Below are 21,666 nucleotides of genomic sequence, written 5' to 3' on the forward strand. Positions count from 1 at the left end.
AGTCTTAGGGCCAGATGTAGGTAAATCCATTTTACCGATTCTAAAATACCGAATTTTACCGAATCGGTACTTTAGAATCGGAAAATGGGATGTAGGTAAAAAATCGGTAAAAAATACCGAATCGGTAAAATTCTGTATCGGACATTCGGAATTTACCAATTTGGTATTTACCGAATCGGTAAATACTGATTCGGTAAATACCGAATCGGAAAGCTAACAAAAGTGAAAATCAAGTAGGCAGCCAATCAGGTGCCACCACCCTCCCCCTCCCTACCAGGAAGTGGCTACACAGGCAGCTGCAACTAATTAGAAGCTTCTGGAAAGGCAGTTGGAGCTGAGCAGAGTGCAGGAGCAACAGAAAGGGTTTGGAGCACTTTTAAAAGTGAAAAATGACAAGCAGCCAAGAAAAAGAGCAGCCTGAGAGGAGGAGGAAGCTGAAATTCAGCAGCATGGAGCTGCAGGCCCTTGTGGAGTAGGTGGTCAAGGTGCACCACAAATTGTTTGGCAGGCAGTCCCTCACTGTGGCTGAATCAGCCAAAAGAAAAATCTGGCTGGACATTATGGAGAAAGTGAATGCCGTGGGGGTGACCACCAGGGACATAGATGACCTAAAAAAACATTTTTATGACCTGAGGAGCCAAACCAATAAGAAAATGGCAGAACAACACACGCAGGCATCAAAAACAGGCGGAGGCAAGAACCCAGCACCCCTGACTGACCTGGAGGAGATGGTGGCCTCAACCCTAGAACCCGACAGCGTCTGCGGACAGGGTGAAGTAGACAGCTCGGCAAGAGCTGCAAGCAAAAAAGGTAAGACAAATGCACTGCATTCCCCCCAATAGCAACACCCTTACCTGTACCCTTTGTGGGCAAGTGAACCCAAGTCCAGTACTGCTAGCAATATACAGGGCCAATGCATGATGCGATATGTAGACAGGAAATGTAAGGACATGTCATACAGCACACCAACCAATTAGTACATGTAATGACTGCATGCAGAACATGGCCAATGTGATAATTTTTTAATTGTAGTGACTGTGAGACAGTAGTGCTTAGCTAATGTACGCTCATATGTCCACAGGTGAAACGTCTCGCAGGCGCTCGCAGGAGGCTGAAGGGACACCGCCTGAGAGGGCGGAGAGGGAGGATGCAGGACAAAGTACCCCCAACGTACAACAGGAGAAAGCTGCATCAAGTAGCCATCCACCTGCTCAGGACACAGAAATGACCCAAGAGTTGCTGGCGTCCCCTAGCAGATCACAGCCCCCTCTCCTGCTGTCATCACCTTAAATGCCACCATCACAGCATGATGTCATACCCCCATCACAACCAGGCAGGAGGCATGTTGTGGCTCCACTCCCCGATTTGGAGTCCGTAGTAGCAGACATGGAGGGTGACGGACAACAGAACTTGCCTGTAGCAGTGAGCCCTGGCACAACACACTCCAGTGCAGGGATGGGCCATGGTACTGCAAGACGCCGCAGAGTGCAAGAAAGGCCAGCAGATGCACCAGTTGAGGGTGGAAGTGTGTTCTTGGTCTGGAGGGGAGCATGGTGCGGATACAAAGGATGCAGGGAAGAGCCAACCAGGCATGCCAACGACAGCTGAGGTCCCTGAATAGTCACATGGGAGAGATAGGAAAGGGCATCAGTGAGATGGTACAGGTCAACAAGGAGATGGTACAGGTCAACAAGGAGATGGCAGCAGGGATGCGGGGAATCAACAACTCGGTGCAGCTACTATGCACCAAAATAGACAATGATTTTGCTGCAAGGCACAGGGATAGGCGTCGTGCACATGTCCAAAGTACAGCCATCAACCGCCTGGCTACTGTCACATCCCTGTTATGCAGGAGGAGCTCCAACATACAGGAGGCCATGACACAAAACACAAATGAGGTCACCAGGGGCATGTGCAGGATGACCAGCGCCCTTGAGGCGCTGTTGACTGAACAAACTGCACACACAGCTGCTCTTGATGTGCCTATAAGTGAGGAGAGCACGAGCAGGAGCAGCATTGGAAGCACCCCTGTAACTGAAACTAGGAGGAGCAGGCGCCATGCTGAGGCCACAGGCCAGCAAGACAGTGAGCAGGTTGAACAACCTACTAGTGTTACTGGGAAGCGAGCAAGGAAATAACTTTCACAGTTCATGGTGAACTTAACCAGAATTGAGAGCATTGCAGTTAAATGCTTTTTGTTGCACTTTTGTGCTTTAAAAAACAAACGTCATTACAAAATTAAACTAGTGTTGTAGCATACTACGCCTGTCTTTGTCTCCTTACTTACTTAAAAATAGTTGCATGTGACCTCTTCCCGTCTGTGTCTGCCATCAGTTGATGTTGGTCCTCCAGATGTGTGTGGTTCAGGGAATGCTTCCTCGTCGTCATGGTCCTCATAATCTGAGATTTCCACTTCTGTGCCCTTCTTGACCGCCAGGCTGTGCAGCATTGCACAGGCTGCAATCATTTTGCAGCAGGTGATTGGTGTGTATTGGCGGGACCCTCCACTTTTATGGAGACAGCGAAACCTGCTCTTCCACATGCCAAAGGTGCGCTCCACAATGTTTCTAGTTGTTTTGTGTGCCCTGTTGTATCTCCTCTGACCTGGTGTTGTTGGGTTGAGGTAGGGTGTGAGGATGAAGGACCGGAGGGCATATGCACTGTCCCCTATTAGTAATAAGAAATTGACATTAATCACATGCTCACACACATCCACCAGTAATACGATTCAAGTGAATTCCACACAGTGTCAAACCTAGCAAGTATCCTTCGCCAAATTCCCCCGCAGTCAGGCGTTCATAGATTCCACTGTTTTGGAAGATGTAGGAGTCGTGGGTACTACCTGGGAATTTGGCTACTATGTCAGTGATCACGTATTTTGCATCACAGATCACCTGTACATTTACGGTTCCGATAAATGTACTCTGTGGCAGCAGGTGGGCATATTGGTATGTGGGTACCATCAATGCAGCCAATGATGTTAGGGAACTGCGCCATCTGATAGAAGTCTGTCTTCGTCCTTAGCAGTTCTGAATGCGTAGCAGGGAAGCTAATGTAGTGCTGCATTCTCTGCAACATGGCATCAAGGAAATTTTTAGAAAAACAGGACAGACAGCTCTGGGACACCCCACCTACCGCAGCAACCACACTCTGGTAGCTTCCAGATGCAAGCAGGTGTAGGCTGTACAGCACCTGCACATGGGGTGGGATGGCGTGCGCCCTTGGGGTAGGATTGTCCAATAGTGGGTGTAGGTCCCTGATGAGGTCTAGGATTGTTTGTGGGGCCAGCCTGTACCTCTGTAGGATCTCAGGCTCAGTGAGCTGGAATAGTGTGATCCTCTGCCTATGCACCTGCTCCTCCCTCCTCCAGACCCTCTCTCCTTCTGCCTGGAGCCGTAGCCGCCTCGCAATGAATGCCGCCATTCTGGTGTAAGTGGTGCTTTTTGGGTCCTTTTTTATAGCCTGCACCTGGTTACCACCTGCTTTCAATCCATGGTAAATACCGACTCTTAAATACCGAATTTCATGCAAATTCGGTATTTAAAAGGGGACCTACATACCGAATGGGTAACTTTTCCGATTCGGTAACTTTTCCGATTCGGAAACTTTACCGATTCGGTAAATATACCGAATCGGTAAAGTTTCCGATTCGGTAAATTTACCGATTCTGTATATTTACCGATTCGGTATATTTACCGATTCGGTAAGGTTACCGATTCGGTAACTTTACCGATTCGGAAACTTTACTGATTTGGCTACTTTTTGGTCCCCTATATCCCGAATGCACAATACCGGTCGGTAATGGACGAAATTACCGAATTTCGGCCGTTACCGACCGGTATTGGGCCACCTACATCTGGCCCCGAATTCCCAAGTGTTTGTACCTCATATGAACCTGCGGAACCGGGCTTGAGTCTCAGCATCAGTAAAACTGTGCCTTAAAAAAATGGACTGTAAATACATGACATTTGTCACTAAAACAATGGTGACAGGCCACTAAAACAATGGTGAAAGGAATTCCGATAAGTAATTCCAAAAAGCATTTACAAGGAACTGTGTTCTCTACTATTTATTCTATTGCCGGCTAAAAAGCAGAGATTATGTCTTATTTTGCCTGCTGCTAGGTAAATAGCAGAGATTTTTTTTTATATTTAGCCCATTAAACAGACACTTCCTTATTAAAAGTCTGATTTCACCAGGGAATTGCGCTTTTTAATATTAAAAGGAGCCTAAGAATGAAATCTAGGTGGTTCGTAGCTGGAGATAGTAATATTACATTTAATATTTCATCCAAGTGTTTTTCTATGGAACACCCAGCCTTGCTACAGTGAAAATAACATTTTGGGGCCTTTTTCACTGTAAGGAACTATTTAACATTACATTTCTACATGTCCCGCGATTAAATACCATGCACCCTGTATTATAGGTAGTAAAGCTTACAGAGAGATGACTTATTAATATTTAAAAATAACTTTTTGGCCTGTCAGAAACTGCTGTATTTAAACTACCACATTCAAGCTAAAATCATAGGGGTGAAGCCATGTTTTATATCACTGACTTTCTGCAGTCAACTAATGATATTTCACTTCTAGGCCCTGAATACACTTTGGACCATATGCTAGGGACTTATAGGTATGTTAAATATGCTAATGAGCAGTATACCAATTTCATTATGTGGAAAGGAGGAGCACAGACACTTTACCACTGGTTAGCAGCGGTAACGTTCACGGACATCTACAGCCAACAAAAATTTATTGTGCAAACATCTGGAGATACACCACACAAAAGATTGTCATTTCCTACAGTTTATAAATTAATTTTGAGGAACCCACTGTATGAATAAATTCTGCATGTACATATTTTTCCTTGAAATATTGGGTTAACCCATATTATTGTACCATAAGCCCCAAATGAGCCCCCCCCATGCATACGTTGGAGAAACCCAAAAATGTTGGCTAGTGACTGTGACTTCTTCTCAGTATTTCTATTCCACAAAATGACAAATGAAGATGCGATCGCCTGTGGTCCTTGCACCATTTTCAAATGGAAAAGTATTATTCTTTAGAGTAAAGTTAGGAAAATATATTAGTGTGAAGTGCTGCACATGAACACTCATAGATCTGAAGCAGTAAATCAAATTCTCATGCTGCAATCAGAGGCCAGCAGTCGCTAGTGCAAACGTTTGTGTTTGGCAGCACCCCCACCCTCTCCCAGTGCTGCAATGTGTATCAGCATAAGTGATCACAATATGTGGAAACAAACTAGAGCGGTGCAAGTGCCTGCATGTTGGCTAGATTATGCACAGATAAATAAACACCCTTGCTGGAAAATGCTTGGCTGTATTCCATGAGAACTATACAGAAAAATATTTCATCAGTTCTCCAGGCAGACCATGTCAAGAACATGGACGCGTATCCTAGAATCTGTTGTTTGACTTGTACACCATGGTATACATGTCCAGAATAGATATCAAGCACATTCTAACAAAGTGTTGTACTCACTTCACGCAAGGATTTACACATGCACAACACACTGTGGTCCATTTAAGGTTCAATGTTCAACGTATCTGTGTTCAGTCTCATGCAAATTAGTCTGTAGTCTTTCATGTGGATTATCATATATGTAGCAATGTTCAATGTATTTGTGTTCAGTCTCATGCAAATCAGTCTGTGGTCCCTTGTTTGCTATATGTACCATATCACAGGACATTTGGAAGCCTTAAAGTGATTGTGTAAGTGGTCAAGAAGCTTTTTCAGCAGACCAAAGTCTAATTCAGCGTGTGAGGTTATGTAATCCATAGTGTGAATGATACAGCCCTCCTCTGAGGGCACCATCATGCAACATCATAATTCCAGACACTGGGCTATGATTTGGGTACATGATCTGACAGTCTGAGTGGCAAAGCAGTATAGCTGTTCCTTAGGTTATACAAACTAACAGTTTATGGCTGCAAGTAGTAGAGTCTTTTTTAGCGGAGTTGGACCGTGCCCGATGGTGCTGTCCTTCAGGTGGCAAAGAGTTTATAAGCTCAGGTCTAAACTGGAAAGTTAAGTTGGGGTGGAAGTTCTTTTGCTTCTGCTTGTTAGCAAAGCATATCCAATCGTCAGTCACACAGATCTTGCTGGTCACAGCTGTTACATGGGTGATTTATGTCTCAGATTTCATAAACCTTACTGTATTGGCTTTAATGCAGCCGGGATATTGATAGAGGTATCTCCAAAGAGCTATCCCTCATTTTAATCAGAAAAAAGGCCTGTGGTATTAGTCTGCAGAATTGTCTCTGCACTTATATTTAATTTATAAGTTCTGGTCCAAGCAAGAAGAGCCTTCCCTTGGGTGACACAGACTCTACAATGTCCTTTATCAGCGAGCAGAACAATATTCTAAGTTATTGTTCAAACGTCTTGGTTTTAAATAGATAGGTGTTTGGTGAAGTAGCTGATTTGCATCATTAGTGAGAGACGTACAACAGTACCTGTACCATACTGTTGGTTGCCTTACCTGAGTACTCCGGCATTTCTGCTGTAAGTTGAATGGCATTGTCTTCCTTCTTTTATTACATCCTTTAGTTCTTCTGGTGTTTTGTGTGGTTACAAACATGTCAATACTTCATATGTAGGATATGGAGTAATTTAAGTTGCGATAGAGGTTAATGTAGGCCTCTCAAACAGTTTTTGTTTTTGTTCTAGTAATATCGTTCTATGCAGAGACAGGGTTTTAGCATCTTCCTGAAATATAGATGGTTGTGTGTGATGTGGATGGCTTTCATGAGAGCCTTCTACAGTTTGTCTGTCTTCATAGAGTACAGATTTCCTCCTTTCGGTGTTCTGTGGAATTGTCGAAAGGACAAAGAGAAGGATCATATGTAACTGGCTAGATTGTATCCCAAAGATTTGATTGTCAGCAATTCAGGTCTTCATGTCAGATGGTATGGACTGGAATGAGCATTTATAAAATGCGTATAATCCCTGATGAGGCACTGAGGTGATTCGTGGACTGGGAGCACACTATTCTTTGAGAGCCCATTGTTAATAATATAGTCCTGGAAAGTGTTAGTTTGTCCTACTGTTTTCATGCTGTTTTCATGCTGTGCCATTCTTATTGCTATTTACATGTCTTGCAATGTTATGGCACTATTCATTACGAAAAGAGGGTAAAGTTGTGTGCTTTGAGTTATATGGGATGTTTTACCATTAGGAACTTTGACACTGTATTTTTTTGTATTGTATTTCCATTAATATAAAGGATAAAGTACACCCTGCCATTCATTATACGACTATTACAAGTCAGCGAGGAGTTCCATAAACATATAGAAAAATGTGACTTGCAATATCTTTATAATGTATGGTAGGGTGTATTTTATCTCATATAATAAATAGTTGAATCATCACCTTTCCCACGAACCACTTAAAACTTTGGAACACAGCACTTTAAAATGAAAGAGAGAGCTTGTTTGGAAACATAAAGAACTACTACTGCAAAATTAACCACAACAAATACCTGTTGTATATTTGTTGCAAAACGATATTAGAAACAGTTCAGTACTAGCCATTTAAAAAAATATATATCTGTAGTAGCTTGCAGTGTGTAGATACATGCAAAAATATTCTACCTTCTTTAATTTTCTAAGAAGGGCAATAAATAAACGTTATTTCTGCTTATTACTGTAAGCTACAACAATGGAGCAGAAGAAATAAAAGCAGCGTTTGTTTTGTTGCTTTAAACTGCTGCTTTAATTATGCTACATGACCTGACCTGGCTTTTATCTCGGCTGCTGGCAGCAGGCATGGTGATGTCAGAACTCGACTGTAGAAACGTCTTACAGTTAATTGCTGATGTCTTTTCATTGTAATTAGCGACTAGGTGCATCACAATTTGCGGATTATAAGATAATAGAGGTGCACGTTTATACAGGGACTGCTGAATCCAATGTATTATTTAGCAGGTTATACCCCTGACTAGGTGCTGTAGTAGTTTAAAGATGTTGTATAAGCTGTCGCAAAGGGTTATGCGATCTGTGCTATCAAAAGTCCATAACAGTTTATGTAGTTTATTTATTTATTTTATAGTTTTATAGAGTGCAAACCAGACCAGTGAGGGTATCAGAGTACTTTACAGTATTAAGGGTGGTGTACAAAGCGTTGGGAAGAGAGGGATCAATTGGGTAAAATAGGGGATACATAGGGGAAGAAAACATGCAGTCTAAGGTCCCGGCTACATGTGGAAAAGAAATTAAAACAGGTAGATACATTGTACAAGAAGGCACATAGTCTCAACTCTTGGGGGAATGCCCAGGAGTCTCTCAATTAGGCAGTCATTCTGGTGAGTGTACATGCAGGTGTGTAATGATCATGCAAGTGATCATGCAAGCGATCATGCTAGCTTACAACTACCATGTGGCAATAGTGGTTCCAAATAAATACTACAGGAAGTCATCAAAAGAGAGAGAGAACTACCACCATGGGCTGTAATACTAAGTCGTCAGCGAGTACAATATGAAGTCATCCCAGGAATGACAGAATCCTAGCACGTGACAGGAGTGCTAATCTACCAGGAAGTAAAATATGGAGTCCACTCAGTGGCAATAGAATCCTATCCCATGGCAACAGTGGCAAGCCCTCAGGAAACATCACATGGAGTCAACACAGGAGTGACAGAAACCGAGCACCTTGGACAGTGCTATGCCACCAGGCTATACCGCGAGGTCTAGTAAAAAGAAACAGATGCACCATGTGTGCTTTAACCCGAGACGTCTTAAATTATTAGGTGGACACACTAGTCAGTTGAGATGATATCTAGTATCTAGTAAGCTATGTAAAACGAATATATTAGGTTATTTGAAGAGATAGTGAGGGTATAGGTGGTGAAAGTACAGGAGTCAGGAGAAAAGAACAGGATAGGCTATTTTCTCGTATCCATCTTTGTAAATTACATTCAGCCTCTTTGTCAACAAGAAATGGTAATGCCAGGTAGATTGCAGGCTTTGCTCGAAAGTGTTGATGCAAGCGCAGTAGATCAGTGGTCCACAGCACATACTGTTTACAAGCAGCCAGATTAAACGTCAGATGCAGTCGCTAGAAGCACCACTGGGTATGGACTGGTTACTTGTAGGTCTTTTGCATTCTTACTAGGAGAGGTGTAATTTCCCATTGCAGGAGTAATGGTTCCAGACCACAGACCTTGCAGTACCTAATAGGCCCAAACAGGGGCGTTCCTCTTTATCGCAGGCAGACATGAGATGATTTATGTGCATGTCTGCACACCACACCGCCTTGCAGCTAGGTTTCTATAAACACACACAGACGCGCACAGTTTTGGAAATGCACATATACAGCTTCTAACCATTTGAACATTAGTGTGCTAAAGATGCCCGGGTTCGGAGCCGGTGTACGTTTTTTACCCGCACTAGGTCAAGCAACATGTTGCACTTCTATTCCTTTCCCCTAGCACAGAATTTTGTTAGCTGATCATGCCGAAAGTGGTCAACCTCCAATAGAATGTGACTGAAGACACCCTGCTCCTGTTCAGTCTCTATATACCTGGCCCTCTTATTATTACAGGTGCAACCACAGCACCATTGACTGCAAATGTTCTACTTTATTTGTGTGGTGCTCACTACTGAACAGGAGATCATCATACAGCTGGGAAAAGATATGTGAAGAAGGTCTTTAGCTGGCAAGGTTTTTAGTTTTTAATAAAGAAAGAAAAGTATCGCTGGGCCAGGGAGGGAGTCTGGGAGGGCACTGGTTATCTCAAAATGCTTTTATTCAATGCCTGCGAAATCAGATGGACCCAGGGACTTTAATGGCGTAGATTGGAGATATCACTGGTAGAAGGGACTCGGGGAAAGGAGATCGTCATAACATGGTGCCTCACAAATATCACCCAGTCTCAGAGATAGTATTAGCTAGTGCTTGATGGTTCACATAGCTTACAGCACAAATCGCTAAACTGATTTAAGCCAGACTTGGTATGAAAGTAGAACTTTACTCAGAAAGTGTTCTCTTATTGGTTTGGTGTAAAATCTCTCAATAGTATTTGTGATGTGTTAAAAAAAATTGTGCCAACACCTCTATATCTGTGCCTTTAGAAATCATGTTGGAGAAGCTCTGGACATTTCACTTCTGCCTTCTTAAAAATCACTGATCCATTCCCATTCAAGATTGGTGCGTTGTGGGAAACAAAATTGCACAGCCATGGGAGCTTGCCTCAGGGGGATCCGGCCACAGGGGAATCCTGAGGGGTACCCATAGACATGAAAAAGTTGATTCTGACAACAGGAGAAAATGTAGAAAGAAGCACACAATTCGCAAATCAAAGAGCAATTGTGATTCATTAGCATCCACTTTCGATGCCAATTCCACTGGCATTTTGCAAACGATTTTCAACTTGTATATTATTCTTGACTTTGGGGCAATTTATAAATACATTCCTCACACAAGGGAGATTCTTTAAAGAGTGCAGGTACAGGTAGTAGGGACCTAGTAATGTGAAAAACACAAAGTTGATGAACAAGCTTGGGTGCCAGCCCTGGCCCAGAAAACACTGAAAAAAACAAAGTTATTAAAGTTCCCTAGACTTTTTGCTTTTCCCCTAGACCGTTTTCCTGACCTAGAAATGCCAATTTAGATGCTTTGGGTACTTTGCCACTGCTGATCAGTGTCAAAGTACAGGAGTTCCCTATGTAAACTGTAATGATGATTGGTTGGCCATGATTGGTATGTTTCCTTACTAGTAGAATTCCCTAGTGATGTGCACTGAGTGTGCAAGGGCTAGTAATGCAAGGGTGTGCAGAGAAGGGAATTCAGGCCTTCAGTGTAGGGCCTGCGCGCAGAATGCTAAGTTAGCATGTAGTCCTGACAAGTGCAACCACTTGTCAGGCCTGACTTTCCCTTTTATATACACACTAGCAGCCCGTCCCGACGTTGTACGGGGATGAAATCGAATGTCTGCAATGCTTTCAATTTGCAAGGCAATTTATTTTTAAAACTTACTCTGTATTGCCCCATCACCGGGCTCAGGCCCCGCGTTTTTTTAAAAACGTACTCTGAATCGCCCCATCACCGGGCTCAGGCTCCGCGTTTAAAAAAAAAACTTACTCTGAATCGCCCCATCACCCAGCTCAGGCCCGTATTTTTTTAAAAACTTACTCTGAATCGCCCCATCACCCGGCTCAGGCCCCGCAAAAGAATGCGTCCACTGTGAAGCTGTGTCCTCAATGCAATATGGGAACGTTTGTGTCCGCTGCAGACACAAACGTGTTTGTGTGCTCCACCTGACGCTCCGCTCCAGCCGACGGCAATTAGACGCCCCACTACGCGTCAACATGCAACGCCCACAACAATGGTAAATGCAACGCCCACTTGTATTGGGACGACGCCCACTCGTATTGGGACGGCTCAGCTCCATCCGATGGAAATTACATGTCCCACATCGCGTCAATGGCTAACGCCTACAACAATGGTAAACGCAACGCCCCTCGTAGTCCGAGCAGGCCGCGCCCATCGCTCTATGCACACGCCCATGGCTTCCAGCAGAAGGCTCATGCTCACAACGGACTACTTTTCCCCTAACGTTCTTTCTTTGGCCTACTGTTGCGGTAAATCCCACCCCCTTCTCACTTAGCGCAGGGACATGCCGAGATGGGGTAACCATGCGCTTTATAAAAATAAAAAAATGTTAAAAAAATGTATATGGTGGCCAGCTGTATAGCCTATGTCCATCTGCTGCAACTGTCCTTTCCAATACTGTATTGGGTGTTGTGATTGGTGCTGTGGTTCCTGAGATTACCCGCCTCAAAGATTTGGGCTCTCTCTTTATTATATTAGTATAGATATAGATGGGGCACCCATGTGGTAGGTACCAGGTAACCACTAGGCAGAGTGCAGTGTAAGTAAAAGGCAGTACATAAACTGTGTGTGTGTTATGTTCTGACAGTGAAAAACTCTCCATTTCATTTTTCACTGCTGAAAGGCCATTCTACTCATAGTACAGAATGGGGGAGGCTGGGTGTTGTGTTTGTTAGCCTAGTTTCCTGTCAGTTTATAATGGAGCGGTGAAGTTTGGTATGTATGGACTCACAGCATCATAATGATCTTTCTATGAAGGTGGTTTTGTCACTGTGTGTTTATAAGCCACTCTTTTAGAAAGTGGCTGAGTTTGTGCTCTGAGTAACCCTGAGCAAAATACTACGCTACACTCCCATAGTTTGCGAAGTTTGTGCTACTTCGTCCTACGCGAGATGCACATAGCACAGTGCAAACACCCGTAGCGTAGCGGTTATTTTTTGCTTGTTCACGATTCTCAACGTTAAGTTGGTGACCGCGAGCGAGCAAAATGACATCCCGGCGAGACTTTTTCCTCGCTCTCGATCAGTAACATCAAGTTGCCAATCGCGAGCGTGGAAAATAAACCGCCCAGCGAGATTTGCAACACGGGGAGGTCAGGTTTCTCATTGTGAGTGGTTGCGTATGCTCGCGACCGTCCGCGATGAGAAACTACCAGTCCACGTTGAGAAAGCTTACTCTCGAGTAGAAATCTAATCGAGCGGCAGAAAACGACCATTTGCACTGTGCAAGATGCGGTTTGCACTGATTGCACAGTGCGGACAAGCATACAGAACTGTGCAATGAGTGCGGATAACATTTTGCACAGTGCACTATGCAGTTCACGTAGCTACGCGTAGCTCACGTAGTGCAAAGTGCACTTCACGTAGCTATGCGTAGCGCTACTAAGCGAACTACGCCCAGGGTTAGCTCTGAGCATTTGTGTGTGTCTCTGAAATGTGGATTGTCTGTTTTGTATTGAAAGGAGAGAGGAGCTGGCAGAGGTCTTGACCCAGGGAGGGGTTGAGATGGCACCAGGCTGCCCTGCATCTGGAGATTAGTGGAGGAGAAGCCCAGGAGGTAATATGGCCTGGGCCGGTACAATAAACCAATTGACCCATCTCCTGCTGAGTGATTAAGGATCCAGACTCCCGGTATCGATGAGAGAGAGGTGACACTGAGAGGGGTACACCCAGAAATGATTTAGGGAGTAGTCAGGGACCCCCTGAGCACATACAAACTTCAAAGACATTAAGGGATATAACTATGAGAGCTGAAACCCCTGAACGTTGGAATGAAACAGATATGGATTGAGACTGAAAAGGCTTGGCCCCATTCTGTGGTCAAGAGGAACTTCTGCTAAAGAAGGAGCAACTGAAGAGACTGCTGTGGATAGACCAATCCTTGCTTCATGATCTTGGGATGGTCTGCAGTTTGCCGCTCTAACGAAGGAAGAGGCTGTTGGGGCTGTGCTTGGAGGCGCTGGGTCCCCCTGCTTGAAGAAGACTGTGCTTTGTGCTGTGTCTTGAAACCCCAAGGGCCTGAGGTGAGCTAGCTCCCTGTTTTGGGTAGATGCGTGTGCTCTGTCTAGCCTGAGAACTTCACAAGTTGTGCCCTGTGATCTTGGGCACCTGGAGATTCAAGGGAAACTCGGACGCGCTGGGACCATGTCCTGGTGCAGCCCAGTTGTTGGTGAGGAGCGCCTGGGCCTCCTGTGCATCAAAGGAAGAAGCGAGACTCGGACACACATTGTGCATGTCGTGGGGCAGCCAGGGCTTTAGGGAAGAGCACCTGGATATTGTGTTCACCGGGAGATGGGGTGATGCTCATATGCGTAAGAGCGTGTGTCGTGGTGCAGCCAGGGTGTTGGTGAAGAGCGCCTGGAAATGGTGTGCACTGGGAGAAGATGAGAGGCTCAAATGCGCAGGGTGCACGTTGAGGTGCAAGTGGAGCGTTGGTGAAGAGCGCTGGATCGTCGTGAGCAACAAAGAAGAGGTGAGTCTCGGAAGTGCGGTGTGCATGTTGAAGTGCAACCTGAAGGTGCTGGTGGAGAGTGCCGGGTTGGGGTGTGCACCGAATTGAAGTAAAGTGTCCACAGTACTGAGGGCGGGTCTTGGTGTGGACTGAGACCGCCGGATTGAGGGCCAAGTCATAGGGGCCCTCGGAGTCAATCTGCAGCGGCCCGGACTGGCAGCCACACAAGAACTGAGCCACTGGCCAAGTCTGCCGCAACCCAATACGGAGTTCTGGATAAAGGCCCAAGTCGCTGATGTTGGGCAGGTGAGTGGGATTGCCCCCCACCCCAGGTAACATGGATAAACACCTGGGGTGGGGTGCGGGCCCAGAGGGACACTCTCTCGGCCTCCCACTTCAGTCTGACCCAGGACGGGGCAGAACTGGGGCCGGAGTGGGAAGCAGTACCTTTTTGTGTCTTCATTTGATCCATAACGAGGCACTGTTAACAGAGCATGTAAAACTGTTGAATTACACTTAGCATAATTGCTCCTGACAAACTATCGAACTGTCGTATGACGCCTGACCACATTTGTGCCTGACAAACTTTATGCTTGGTGCGCTAGCAATACGTTATTTCTCCCCTGCATATTACCTGATTGTAATGTGGCGCATTGCATTATTTCTTCAGTGCACAGTATCTGAGTATAGCGTGGCACAGTGTATTATTTCTTTATTGCACCGTACAGGATTGTAGCGTGACACGTTGCTTTGTTTCTTCCTGGTACAGGGCATGCTGATGGTGATACACATTGCATTATTCCTTAACTTCCAAGTACATGACCGTGGCGCTACGTATGGCATTGTTTCTCTTTTGCACAGTATAAGAGAACATCGCTATGCATTGCAACACTGTCTCCTTTTGCAACGTGTGTGATTCTATCAGTACGACTTATCTAACCTTTTGGAAAATGGTTAGAAATTAGCTTAACTGTTGTTTAAGAAGCGGTGGTTGGGATTAGAACCTACCAACCCACCGGAAAGAATACTACCCATTTGTATATGTTGATTTTGTATCGTGTGGTCGTAGCGTATAATTGCTTATATAAAGATTATACTCATTTTTATGAATACTCGTGTGGAGTCTATTTGTGATGACATCATGGGGTTACTGTGAGCGTGGTTGCACATACTCAACACTAGTGCCTTGGAGATAAGCCTGGCTGCTCATGCCAAGCTACTAAGGAGAAGAAAAACGACACAGGGTCGTGGCTCTTACCCAGCAAGGCTTAGCCTAATCAATCTAAAGAACAATACAAATGCCAGTGCTGGACGTCACTTTAACTTACTAAGGCAGACCTTTATGAAAAAAAGCATACCGGTCCATGTGTTAACTCACATCACTAGTTTATTAATTACTTTTTTCACTAGTGGAACATTATTTTTTCAAATTCAAATCAAGAGTTTTTTTGCGTATGTACAAATATATTACATTTGAAAAACATTACAATACATCAAGGTACAAAATACAATTTACTAATTTACAACACATCCAACTTGCACACTGGCCAAATCATTCATCCTTCCCTTTCATACAAAATGTACACTTTGGGCCTAATGTCAATAATGGATTATCTGTCCATATAAATGAAACAGCTTCTCAGTTTGAATGTAGTCTCAAAAAAATAGTTTAAGAATGAAACCCTGCCTCTTCAATATATTTTAAACTATATTTTCAATTGACAGAAGGCACCATAACAGGTCGACGCGTTTCGAACCCCCAAATGCAGGGTTCTCCTCAGGACCGACAATTTCTAAAAAAACAAACAAATACATGTATCAGTGTGACGTCCAAAAAACCAATAAAGTTAATACAAATGGCACCACCTGTCGATGCCTTATTCCTACCTTATTAACGAAAAAATGCACTCTTAGTCCAAGTGGTTAGATGGGATGGGGCACTCTAGACAAAAGAGACATTGACAGCATTTTAACACATAACACATTCCTATTTTAATGCAACTGTATAGGGGGGTCCGCATTGCGGTGCACTCACCTGTTTAATGGTGCAGCGGCATGACCTAAAAATGGGCAAAAGGGAAACTTATGAGCCAAAGTGAAAGACTGTCCTGCATGATTGGCGGAGGGCGGGAAGTTGGGGATCGATGGTGCACCATTCGGGCCAACTTACCGCGTGAGGTCGAATAAACGGACTTCACCGAGATTCAATCTTCAGGCGTGTAGTAATTTTCTCTACTTGCATCCTGAAACCAAGAGCGATTGAATGATTAGTTCAAGAACGCTGACTTGAACGGAGCTGGTATATTCTGTGCGGCGGCAAGGAGCATGTTACCTTAGTTCTAATGAATTCACGTCTCTAACAGAATTCCGAGGGTCTGTAACTGCTACAATATTGAAACACTCTATATCATTGGTGCATGGCGCGGTCACTTGATCGGCCTGCTTTCTTGATTCAGTAAGTTTTAAAGTGACAGTGCATATATGCCGCATCTGTGGAAAAACTTTATTGAGTCCTGGTATCCTACAAATTTCACTTAATCTCAATACAAAAAAGCTAGTGAGATCCCCAGCGCCAGATGTTCGGAACGATACAATAAGGTGCTGCCATTGAATGCCATGAACCTTAAACTGCCGCAATAGAAAGGCATCAGATTGGCCTTTGTAAATGGACCTATGTTTGGGAGGTGTGATACAAACACTACTCAATGGATCCGAGGGAGCATAAATAACCCGAACAATCGATCCTTTATTTAAGCCTTGCAAGGCAGATTGTGGATGTTTTCATGTGGTGATTGTCCCAAGGTACTGTTTAGTGCATGATTGCAAATCGTCGCCCTATCTCCAATATTGCTATGATCAGTCAGATACATATCTGGATGATGTTCCAATTGATTAAGTATGAGTCCCTTTAGGCGTATAAGCCTTGCAAGGCAGATTGTGGATATTTTCATGTGGTGATTGTCCCAAGAAGCTGTTTAGTGCATGCTTGCAAATCGTCGCCCCATCTCCAATGTTGCTATGATCAGTCAGATACATATCTGAATGGTGGTCCAATTGATTAAGTATGAGTCCCTTTAGGCATATGAGCCCTCAATGAACAAAGGACCTTCGTGGAGCCGCACATTCATGTATTCATTTTGAAGATCTCTGAAATCTCGTTAAGTCCTGTTACTGCCGTGTTATATTTCATTATCAGTAACGCTTCACGCTGAATTCGTTTACTTTCAATGTCGCCTCCACGTGGGTCCCTTTCAATTTTGGAAATAATGGTCCATCGTAAATCTTCCTCTTTGTGTTTGTTTAACGCCCAATGTTGAACCAAAGGAGCGTTGGGTGTCTCTTTTCGTATTCTAGACTTGTGTTGCGTCATTCTGTGTCGTACCTCCTGTGTGGTCTTGCCTATATATAATTTGGGACACGGGCACGTAATCCCATATACCACATTTTTGGTTAGACAATTTGTAAATACCTCATGCTTCCAATGGATGCCATTGAACGTGAAAACAGACCCTTCATATGTCTGCGCACAGCAAGAACAATTGCCGCACTTGTGGTGGCCAACAACTGGAGAAATTCCCAACATGCCTCTTAACGTTGTTTTCGTGGCTGAGGGTAAGGCTGCCCTAACGATATGTTGTGCCACACTTTTTTCTTTCTTGAAAGCGAAATGAGGCGGGTCCTTGAACTCACTATGTAGATCTTTCACTAGGTGCCAATTTTGAGTCACCATCTTTCGTAGATGGTTGGCATTAGAACTAAACGTTGTGACACACACAATCCTTTTGTTTTTTTTTGTTCCGGGCGTTTACGACCAGAACAAAAAAGGATTGTGTTTGTCACAACGTTTGGTTCTAATGTCAATTGAAAGTTGACATTGAAAGTACACTAAATCAGCGTGAAGCGTTACTGATAATGAAATATAACACGGCAGTAACAGGACTTAACGAGATTTCAGAGATCTTCAAAATGAATACATGAATGTGCGGCTTCACGAAGGTCCTTGGTTCATTGAGGGCTCATATGCCTAAAGGGACTCATACTTAATCAATTGGACCACCGTTCAGATATGTATCTGACTGATCATAGCAACATTGGAGATGGGGCGACGATTTGCAAGCATGCACTAAACAGCTTCTTGGGACAATCACCACATGAAAACATCCACAATCTGCCTTGCAAGGCTTATACGCCTAAAGGGACTCATACTTAATCAATTGGAACATCATCCAGATATGTATCTGACTGATCATAGCAATAGTGGAGATAGGGCGACGATTTGCAATCATGCACTAAACAGTACCTTGGGACAATCACCATATGAAAACATCCACAATCTGCCTTGCAAGGCTTAAATAAAGGATCGATTGTTCGGGTTATTTATGCTCACTCGGATCCATTGAGTAGTGTTTGTATTACACCTCCCAAACATAGGTCTGTTTACAAAGGCCAGTCTGATGCCTTTCTATTGTGGCAGTTTAAGGTTTATGGCATTCAATGGCAGCACCTTATTGTATCGTTCCAAACATCTGGCGCTGAGGATCTCACTAGCTTTTTTTGTATTGAGATTAAGTGAAGTTTGTAGGATACCAGGACTCAATAAAGTTTTTCCACAGATGCAGCATATATGCACTGTCACTTTAAAACTCACTGAATCAAGAAAGCAGGCCGATCATGTGACCGCGCCATGCACCAATGATATAGAGTGTTTCAATATTGTAGCAGTTACAGACCCTCGGAATTCTGTTAGAGACGTGAATTCATTCAAACTAAGGTAACATGCTCCTTGCCGCCGCACAGAATATACCAGCTCCGTTCAAGTCAGCGTTCTTGAACTAATCATTCAACCGCTCTTGGTTTCAGGACGCAAGTAGAGAAAATTACTACACACCTGAAGATTGAATCTCGGTGAAGTCCGTTTACTCGACCTCACGCGGTAAGTTGGCCCGAATGGTGCACCATCGATCCCCAACTTCCCGCCCTCCGCCAATCATGAGGACAGTGTTTCACTTTGGCTCATAAGTTTCCCTTTTGCCCATTTTTAGGTCATGCCGCTGCACCATTAAACAGGTGAGTGCACCGCAATGCGGACCCCCTTATACAGTTGCATTAAAATAGGAATGTGTTATGTGTTAAAATGCTGTCAATGTCTCTTTTGTCTAGAGTGCCCCATCCCATCTAACCACTTGGACTAAGAGTGCAATTTTTCGTTAATAAGGTAGGAATAAGGCATCGACAGGTGGTGCCATTTGTAGTAACTTTATTGGTTTTTTGGACGTCACACTGATAAGAGTATATATTTTTTTTTTGTGAAATTGTCAGTCCTGAGGAGAACCCCGCATTTGGGGGTTCGAAACGCGTCGACCTGTTATGGTGCCTTCTGTCAATTGAAAATATAGTTTAAAATATATTGAAGAGGCAGGGTTTCATTCTCAAACTATTTTTTTGAGACTACATTCAAACTGAGAAGCTGTTTCATTTATATGGACAGATAATCCATTATTGACATTAGGCCCAAAGTGTACATTTTGTATGAAAGGGAAGGATGAATGATTTGGCCAGTGTGCAAGTTGGATGTGTTGTAAATTTGTAAATTGTATTTTGTACCTTTTTGTATTGTAATGTTTTTCAAATGTAATATATTTGTACATATGCAAAAAAACTCTTGATTTGAATTTGAAAAAATAATGTTACACTAATGAAAAAAGTAATTAATAAACTAATGATGTGAGTTAACACATGGACCGGTATGCTTTTTTTCATAAAGGTCTGCCTTAGTAAGTTAAAGGGACGTCCAGCACTGGCATTTGTATTGTTCTTTAAGCTACTAAGGAGGTGAGCAGGGCTATCCCAGACAGTGTCCTTACGTAGCCTAACTTTGTAGCGAGAGGTCGTGGACGCACGTCTCCTGAATTTGGTGGCGGTGGTAAACGACAGGGACCTCCACTTCCAACACTAAGTTATGATAATGACTGAAACACAGAATTCCACTGTAATTCTCCAGTTTTGGTATGGAGCTCACAATGTGCACCCCTTACATCACCCCAACCAAGCACAAATCACCTATACGCCAAGTGGCGCTGGAAAAAAAAGGTTTTCAAGCAAGAGATAAATATGGCAGCCGTTGTGAGTTTTGTCTGTTTCGTGCATTACACACTATAGCTGGTCAAGTTCTGTGGTTTTCCACGTATGACTGAAAACCATAACTCAGTTTTTAACTTTTTTTTCAATGATATATTTGTATGTAAACACACATATTTACTTCTGAGTGTATGTTTGTGTTTGTGTGCACATTCTTCACAATTCTAGGTGATGGAGGCCATGTCTGCTGCTTCTCAGAAACATTTCTAGAGGTACCATTGTCATTTTGACTATACTGTTTATTTTTTATTTTACTGAGAGGTATTTACCATGTGTTTGCCGTTCTTCCAATAGCTGCAGCAAGTGAATACATGCCTGTGTTTCTTCTTTACGTACCTTAAAATTTAAGTTCTTGAAAGTTCAATGCGTGATACACATTTGTTTGTCCCTCAATAGTCAGTAGTTGTTTTCTCCTAAAGTTAAGGTCTTAAAAAGTTGTATTTTCTTTCTATTTGTTTCAGCTCATTTCCCAATTCGACTTGTAAATGGCACAAACAGATGTGAGGGTCGTGTTGAGGCCTTTTATGGCACCCAATGGGGAACAGTATGTGATGACAACTGGGGGCTTGAAGATGCCAACGTGGTGTGCAGAGAACTGGATTGTGGATCAGCAGTCTCTGCTCCAGGCTCCGGCTTCTATGGTCAGGGCAACGTGCCTATCTTCCTAGATGATGTCAACTGTCTGGGGTCCGAATATGCACTGTGGAAGTGTCCACACAACGGAATTGATGTACACAACTGTGCCCACATTGAGGATGCCAGCGTCGTATGCTCAAGAGGTGAGTGCAACTCCCACTTGAAAGAGCAGCGTCAGTCTGAAATTTGGAAGCATTTGGACCACCTTTGTATTTTCAAGCATGAAACTAATAAGTTATTTATGTGTTCTGTAACGTTCCATTTTGATTATTTTTACCAACTTGCAAGTAATTCCTTTACACATATTATCAGTATTAAGAGCTCCTTGGGTTATTTAACTAAAGGTTTGATTCTAAAATGTTCAGAACTCTTGCGTATGTATTTCTACACCATGCAGCACGGATACCATGTGTATCAGTACGTTAGTAATCAGTTGTAAGAATATTTTAGGTGCTACCAGTTGAATGATGTTGCTGTGAACAGTGAGATAGGGAATATCTGTGCACTCTGTGCTTGTGTTTTTTTTTCCTGCATGCCCTATTTGAGGATGTATTTGTAAGTAGGTTAGAGATTTGGTCAATTAAGAAACTGAACCCAGTTTAATGGAAGCGAATGAGAACTACTCAGCTACTTCATGGTTCTGACATCCAGGTGCTCTAAGTACATACATTTGTCGAAGTAGTTGATATACATCATCAGTGAGAAAAGTACACTCAAACGTTAGATAGTTGGTTGCCTTATCTGGACAAGGCACCGCTGGTCCTGTGTGCTGTTTCCTTCCTATTTCCCTAGAGACACTTTTTTGCCACTGCTGCTCTAGATTAGATACCGTTGTCATCCTTTTTTGCATTATATGTTCATTTTTTGTTTTAATATGTGGCCTAAATCCAGGAATCCCTTAATATGTTAGAAATGGTGATTTCGGATGAATGAGGAGAGCTTATTTGCTTAGTAAGAAACTGGAGAGCGATTTGAGGAGTGATAGACATGTACTAATTGAGGTTAAATGTGGTTGTCTGTTTTATCACTGGTTTTAGGAAGAGAAAGGGGCATATTACCAAGGGCCTTATTGCCGCGTTAGCGGGAATTTTTC

At 43.5% G+C, this 21,666-nt stretch overlaps 1 long non-coding RNA gene across 3 annotated transcripts in view; it reads left to right on the forward strand.

Annotated features, from left to right (window-relative positions):
* LOC144755241 (uncharacterized) overlaps nucleotides 1–21,666 on the forward strand; it is a 122,432-nt gene that overhangs the window by 70,327 nt on the left and 30,439 nt on the right. For 2 of the 3 annotated variants that reach the window (XR_013594859.1, XR_013594858.1), the window contains one exon: nucleotides 20,338–20,720. This is a non-coding gene — a long non-coding RNA (uncharacterized LOC144755241). Of the gene's footprint in view, nucleotides 1–20,337; nucleotides 21,623–21,666 lie in introns of all 3 variants that reach the window. The other variant, XR_013594860.1, reaches the window with a different exon arrangement.

This window comes from Lissotriton helveticus, chromosome 5_1 (assembly GCF_964261635.1).
Source record: "Lissotriton helveticus chromosome 5_1, aLisHel1.1, whole genome shotgun sequence".
In the NCBI taxonomy this organism is placed as follows: domain Eukaryota; kingdom Metazoa; phylum Chordata; class Amphibia; order Caudata; family Salamandridae; genus Lissotriton; species Lissotriton helveticus.